General features: G+C 42.6%; 1 long non-coding RNA gene across 1 annotated transcript; it reads right to left on the bottom strand.

Annotated features, from left to right (window-relative positions):
- Nucleotides 1-6,429: 6,429 nt before the first annotated feature.
- On the bottom strand, nt 6,430-6,892 carry LOC124859994. The gene is made up of 2 exons (XR_007036241.1): nt 6,570-6,892; nt 6,430-6,499 (listed from the first exon to the last, which is right to left on the bottom strand). It is a non-coding gene; the product is annotated as an uncharacterized LOC124859994 (long non-coding RNA).
- Between the last annotated feature and the right edge of the window lie 255 nt (nt 6,893-7,147).

Genomic DNA, 7,147 nt, shown 5'->3' on the forward strand with positions numbered 1-7,147 from the left:
GACGAGCATTTAAAGATTCAAAGCCTACATGTAAAAGGTTTTGACATCACAAAATCCCACAAGAGTCTCTGATGGGCCTAGATGTTCATTTCCCCTTTTCAGAGCATCCAGAATAATCTTTGTATCTCCAGAACATTTTCCAGCATTGTGAAAACTATAAAATAAACTTGAATGGATGCTCATTCAGTGTTTAACAAACAAGGTTCTTAACATAACTGAATGCATTAACTATAATGGTGATTTCTTATATTAATGACCAGTTTACTGTGGTGGTGATTGTAGAGTGTACAATGGTTAAATGCTTGTATGATCTCCAAGTTAATGATCAGACCAGATGATGCTCTATAATGTCTAATAAGCAGACCAGGTACGGATGTTTCTGGTTGTACAAAAAAGAATAAACACATAAAACCCGAATTATAAATGTAATCACAACTTCTCATATCAGTAGATTACATAGAATATTATGACCACAAGCTGTATTTTTAGCCTTACTAATTGGCCCAAATGTCTTTATTTATAACCTGAACTATATTTGGTAACAAATGAAATAAACTGTTTAATCATTACTTCAGTCCTGTGTTTCAATCACGTATGATGTGGAGATCAAGAAAAAGGATACTAAATATAAAAAAATTACCAACTCACGGTAAAAACTTTGTTAGCCACACCTTCTCATAAGTAAAAAGAGCTAACGGAAAAAGTGCAGAACAACCAGTGATGGGAATAACGGCATTAAAACAAACGCTGTGACCAACGGGGTTACTTTTTTCAGCAATGAGTAATCAAATGAATTACTTTTTCCATCATTACAATGCTGTTACCGTTACCGACAATTACATTTAATTAAATATGATCTAAAGCTACTCATTGAAGCTCTTGTCATCTGTTGTGGCTCACAACCACAGGAGCTAAGCTTTTTTTCTTTAGTGAAGGTAGGGGTGAAACAATCACATAAGTGATGATGATTGGCTAAGGTAGAGTAAGCTTTCATTGTAAGCCTATCAGAAGCAGTGTTCAGTTAACACATAAACCACAAACTCACAAAGCAGCCCTGATTAGGCAAACTAGCAGATGTGATCTGCAACAATGGTGGGTCTGGAGGGAAAGATTGGATTTTCAAACTGGGAGTACAGACACTATTCTCCTTGAGGTAAAAGGCAAGAATGTACATTTGAAGTAAATACTAAACGTTCGGTGTAAGTGGGCTACTTGTCTATGAAATTCCACTTTAGGCAACTGGCTTGTGAAAACTTAGAAAAAAAATCTAAATTCGTAGATATATTTAAACTTTAAAAAAGTAATGCAATAGTTACCTTCCCTGTTAACTAGTTACTTTTATAGTGGAGTAACTCAGTTACTTTTTGGGACAAGTAACTAATAACTAGAATTACTTTTTTAAAGTAACAAGTCCAACACTGAGAACAACAAACCTTATTAACAAATTATTCTTATAGAACAGTATACACAACTCACCAGACTTATGGACACACACTCTCAAAGATACTACATAAACTGTATCCACACTCTGCTTCTAAAGATTCTCGCTGTGTTTACATCTGTTCACAAACTGGCTGCGCCCCAAGTGGAAACCTTGAAAACTACATCACAGTCCTGTCTTCAGAACATATCTTTAAATTGTCATAAAATGCAAAATAAAGCAAAATAATCAATATAATATGCCATGGTTGCATTCTGTTGGACAGTTTGATAATTTTCCTGGAGGCTAACATTAGCTCTCCATGGCGCCTTGCTTTGTGTCTAAGTGCTAACGCACATGGTACTCCTTCATCACATAAAAAAAACAATTGCAATAGGAGTCGCAGTTTAAGCCACTTTGTACACTTTAAAAGAACATATGCCTCTATTTTATGACATGATATGCCTTTTTTGCCTCTTGAGGGCCGGATAAATTGCCGTGGTGGGCCGGATTTGGCCCAGGGGGCTTGAGATTGACACACGTGATATAGACAGTTTGTATCCGTTTCGAAGCTCCACCGTTTCGAAGTTCCACCAGAGTCTATTTTTGCCGGATGTCAGAGCAAAGGCGGAGTCATTCTGCATGAATCATACCATACCACCAGGAAACAGAATGAGCACGACATCTGGATTTTCAAAAATAATTCACTAAAGACGGACTAGATTTTAATATATTAATAAATACACTTCCTACTTGAATTGCCACCTTAACGTGGCAGAGGGGTTTGAGTGCTCGAATGATCCTAGAGGCTATGTTGTCTGTGGTTTAAATGCTCCTGATAGGTTCTCCCGTGGTAAACAGGCTGTTGGTGACGGGTCAGACAAAGAGTGGTTCAAGACACTTTGATGAGGACCACACAATTGAGGCATGTGATGTCGCCCGGTACGGCCCTGGAGCCAGGCCTGGTGGCTGGGTTGCTCCTCGAGGGAGCAGGCCCAAACGAGAGACGCGAGGCCATCCCCCAGTAGGCCCACCACCTGCAGGGGTAACCACGAGGGACCGGTGCAAAGAGGATCGGGCAGCGGATGAAGGAGGAGACCTCGGCGGCCTGATGTCTGGATGCTTAGGCTGGCTCTAGGGACGTGGAATGTCTACTTGCTGGGAGGGAAGGAGCTTGAGCTTGTGCTGGAGGTCGGGGACAGTGCCTCTGGACTGGCAGACTGGGGTGGTGGTCCCTCTTTATAAGAAGGGGGACCGGAGGGTGTGTTCCAACTACAGGGGGATCACACTCCTTAGCCTCCCTGGTAAGGCCTACGCCAGGGTATTGGAGAGGAGAGTCCGACCGATAGTCAAACCTCGGCTTCAGGAGGAACAGTGTGGACCAGCTCTATACCCTCTACAGGGTGCTCGAGGGTTCATGGGAGTTTGTCCAACCGGTTCACATGTGTTTTGTGGACCTGGAGAAGGCATTTGACTGTGTCCCTTGTGGTGCCCTGTGGAAGGTGCTCCAGGAGTATGGAGTCGGGGGCCATTTATTGGGGGCCATCCGGTCTCTGTACAAGCGGAGCAGGAGTTTGGTCCGCATTGCCGGCACTAAACGGACATGTTCCCGGTGCATGTTGGACAGGATTTCTAGGCGCAACCAAGGGCCTGAGGGGCTCGGGCATCTATACTGGATGCCTCCTGGATACCTTCCTTGGGAGGTGCTCCAGGCATGTCCCACCGGGAGGAGGCCCAAGGGACGGTCCAGGGCATGCTGGATGGACTATGTCTCTCGGCTGGCCTGAGAACGCCTTAGGTTCCCCCGGAGGAGCTGGAGGAGGTGTCTGGGTAGAGGGACGTCTGGGTGTCTGTACTGAGTCTGTGTAATAAATACACACATATATTTCTATATACAAGTGTATTTATTAGCTGTTGTGAACATTAGATCAATTAGATCAGTTTCTGGGTTATTTAAGGTATTAGAAACCGAACAATTAAACATTAAATGCATCAGTTCAAGCAACAAATATAGCTTCACTGCAATCAAATTACTCACCCATTGTAGAGCAAGACATGAAAATACCTGGATGCATAAAACTAAAAGTGAAGCAGTTTTAACTGGTTTAACTTCCACAGAATGAGTTGTTTTGGACTTACTACCGCATTTATCACTGGCCGTTATTGCGTGATTTGCGTATGGTTCTTGGAGTTCCTCTGGGCCTCGCAGTGGACTGACTGAACCGGAGCGGATAGAGTGTAAATCCAGGGTTACAGTAAATACGGCAGTGAGTGAAACAACTGGAGGCGAAGTGAGCAGCATGGAGCAGTAGCGGCAGACACAAGGGATAATTCAAGATCTCAAAATAATAATTTTGTATTTTTAAATATTAACAATAACTGCCGAAATCTAAATGTACTTTTGTGACAAGGAAATGTCACAAAAGTACAGCCTTTTTCCATTTCCGTTGCTGAGCCTTGATCCATTTAGCAACACTAAGCAACAACCTTTTCTTTGACGATCCTTTCCCATCAGATGCACTGAACAGTGTGGCTATAGCATCTGCTTCAACATTCTCCTTCGTCTGTCAGTTCCTCTGACATAATTTCTCTTGTGAATTCAGAGGTTTCTTGTTGAAAGCAGTTTGCAGAAAAGTCCTCCGATCACAACTGGCTGTGCTTGGTGGGACCAGGCCATCTGTCAGTTTTCCAGCTCTGATCCAGGCAGCTCTGATCTTCTTCACTTCAGGAAAGTAGTGCAGACAAACAGCTACTGTTGTAGTGTTGCTGCAACTACCATCAATGCACCGTTACACCATAGTAATGTGGTTTTTAACGTAACTTGAATTCTACCTGAACAGTATATTATTGACGTCAATCCTATTATCATGTCAGTTATTGCCCATTTTCTTCAATATTAAGATGTTTTCTTTCAATTTCTGCATTTGTGGGAAAAGCGTGTCACAGGGTGTGACCCCCCTCTGATCCCCCCTGACAGTACAAGAAATGTGACTGGAAAGAGTGACCCAAATCCTGTTCTTTTTGCTAAGAACTGACTAAACCTTTCATTCCAGATTTTTCAATCGAGCCCAAATTTGTAAACTGAAAACCCGTGTTCCCATGAAATAGTCTTTGTGTTATTTCCAACACTTTGTGGGAGAGTTTCCAAACCAGACAACTGCAAAAATGGAACAAACACCACACTAGTTTTTGAGAGTTAAGTTTCATTTTGAAATCAGCCTTAAATAAAAGGATATTCAATCAGACTTAAAGACAGTTATTATCCACATGCTGTCAGAGTACTGAATTCTGGACAATGATACTCCACTAAACCACATTTCTGACACTTCATTAGCTTATTGCTGCTGCACAATGTGTACTTTTTTTATTGCATGCCATTAGTGCATTTGTTTTTATAGTGAGTTGAACGGTTCTTCTTATCCCAAGCATTTCATTGCATTGTTGACTGTGTGTTAACACTAGAACTCCCAGGGCCGTCAATTTGACAGTTTTGAAAGTTTGACATGCCATAACTGTGGTTTATTAAAACTGTTATCTTCCTGGCATCCTGACTTTTTCTAAACCTGTGTATTGTGTGTTCCTATGTCTCTGTTTTAAAAAAATAACAAAGTAAATAAAATATCTAAGTATTTCTACCTCTAACTACTACAGCCGCTATTTTGACGGCCCTGGTATTTACATTGATATCAACCGCCACTCTAGAACGCAGTCTGAGAAGGAGATTGTTGGCATCCTACAAATAGCTTCTACAAGGATATTTTCTGCTCATGAGGCATTGGAAATGCTTCAAAAATAACATGATCGTGATTCTGGGGTCGAGAGGGATTCTGATGCCTCTTGGTCAGCATTCAGTTCCAGTGACAGCGGGTCAGAGAGTGAGCCTCCCCCGACTAAAAAACACAAGTTGTCCTGTTAGCAGGAGGTTGTGGCGCATTATTTCAAGGAAGTAAAAGCCTACCCTATGTAATGATTTTATCATTTTAGGCTATAGTTTATAGATTAGTAAACTAATAATATATAAATTATAGAAACAGTGCCACAATCAGCGCAGGTTCAGAGACAGGGAGACGAGCCTGTTGCCCAGTGCCCAGCTATAAACCCAGCAAACCAGCTCACTGGCAGGAGAGAAACTAAAAAACAAGGTACTAATAATTGAAAAAGAAATAAACAATAAGTTAGGTCATAGATATAGTAGCCCAGTAACAACAATCTATTCTGCGCTTTAATCGCAAGACGAGCGCACACCTGGGAAGGAGGAAGAGATTGGAAAGGATGGCACTGTGTGGACAGTGGTAGGAGAGAAAGAAAGTAGAGGGAGGCGTCAGAGCCAGAACGCGTTGACAGAGCGCCAGATCCAAGATGCCCAGACCGTGTACCTCTGCTTGGAGGACGCCGAAATGCTCATCCATGTTCATTGCTGCGCCGTGGCTGAGGGCCACAGAGTTTTAGGAGATGATTCTTCCTCGGATATGAGTGTGGATGAGCTGAAGGGATTTTTAGCTCTAGTTTATGTCCGCGGAGTGAAAGGGGGGCGTAACATGGAGCTGTCCAGCTTTTGGTCAGATTAGTAAAGCTTTTTTTTTAAATGTACCCACTACTCTGTTATTTTTCAGTACTATTTATAAATAATAATAAAACTTAATAGGGTGTGATCAAATACTATTATTAATTCTTGTCAAAACCATAATTTTATTGCGTGCAAGAAAACCTTTAGCATTCTGACCAATGTAATGCGATGACATCACTGCCCTCGCATCCAGAATGCTCGCCGTCAAATTGAAGGGCTTGGGAGTTCTAGTAGTGTTAGAATTCTGGGAGTCCCAGTGTTAACCTGCATATGACAAATAAACAAATAAACCAATGCCATATCAGTACTGTTTGTTTGGTGAGCAGTTTGTCATGTGTGTTGCTGTTCCAAAATGTACAGCATTCTCAAGGTGATTAACAACCTTTTGTCATAGTTTTTAAGGCCGATCTGACCCACATGCAGAGAATACTCAAAACGGAGAAACGTTTCAACAATTTATTAACAACTCAAGGAAATATACATGGAGCGAGGGGACCAGGCAGGCCGTCAGACTGGAAAGGGAAAACAACAAGGTGAGTTCAGATTGTGGCACCAAACAACAAAATCTGAGACTAGGCTTACTATTCGGGTGGGGCGATCCACCAGGGGGAGAAGGCTGCGAGTCAGGGGACAATGAAGTCGTGCTGATTCCGTTGGGGCTTCTTAGGTGATCCGGGAGGTACCGTTGGAGGGTGGACAAGGTTCGCTTAATCAGACAGAGGGATCTCCAGGGTGGGCTGCCAGCCGAAGAAGGATCCAGAGTCCAAACTGTGGTCTGAGGTATTCTTTAAAGGTCTCCCATGAGGAGCAAAACTTGGGTGCCTAAGACAAGGTAAACAAACTGTTAGTCAGGATATCCTTCACAAACAATTCTGAAGATTTACAAAGTAGATGGCCAGGGAGTACTACCACAAAGGGCAAAAACACTCAGGCATAGAAGTACTGGTGAGCCGCCCTCATATAGTCCTCTGGACTGATGAGGCAATGATGTGCACCTGTCACACCCTCAGTCCTCCAGCTCCCGTGGCCCCTAGAGGTGGAAAATGTTAGCAGCAGGCATGGTGACAACCAGACCTTTGCGAGGGAGCACAAAGGTATTGCGTGGGGACACAATACCTTTGTGCTCCAAAGGTTCCAACCAAAATTCACAATCAATGTTT

Source organism: Girardinichthys multiradiatus, chromosome 23, assembly GCF_021462225.1.
Source record: "Girardinichthys multiradiatus isolate DD_20200921_A chromosome 23, DD_fGirMul_XY1, whole genome shotgun sequence".
In the NCBI taxonomy this organism is placed as follows: Eukaryota; Metazoa; Chordata; class Actinopteri; order Cyprinodontiformes; family Goodeidae; genus Girardinichthys; species Girardinichthys multiradiatus.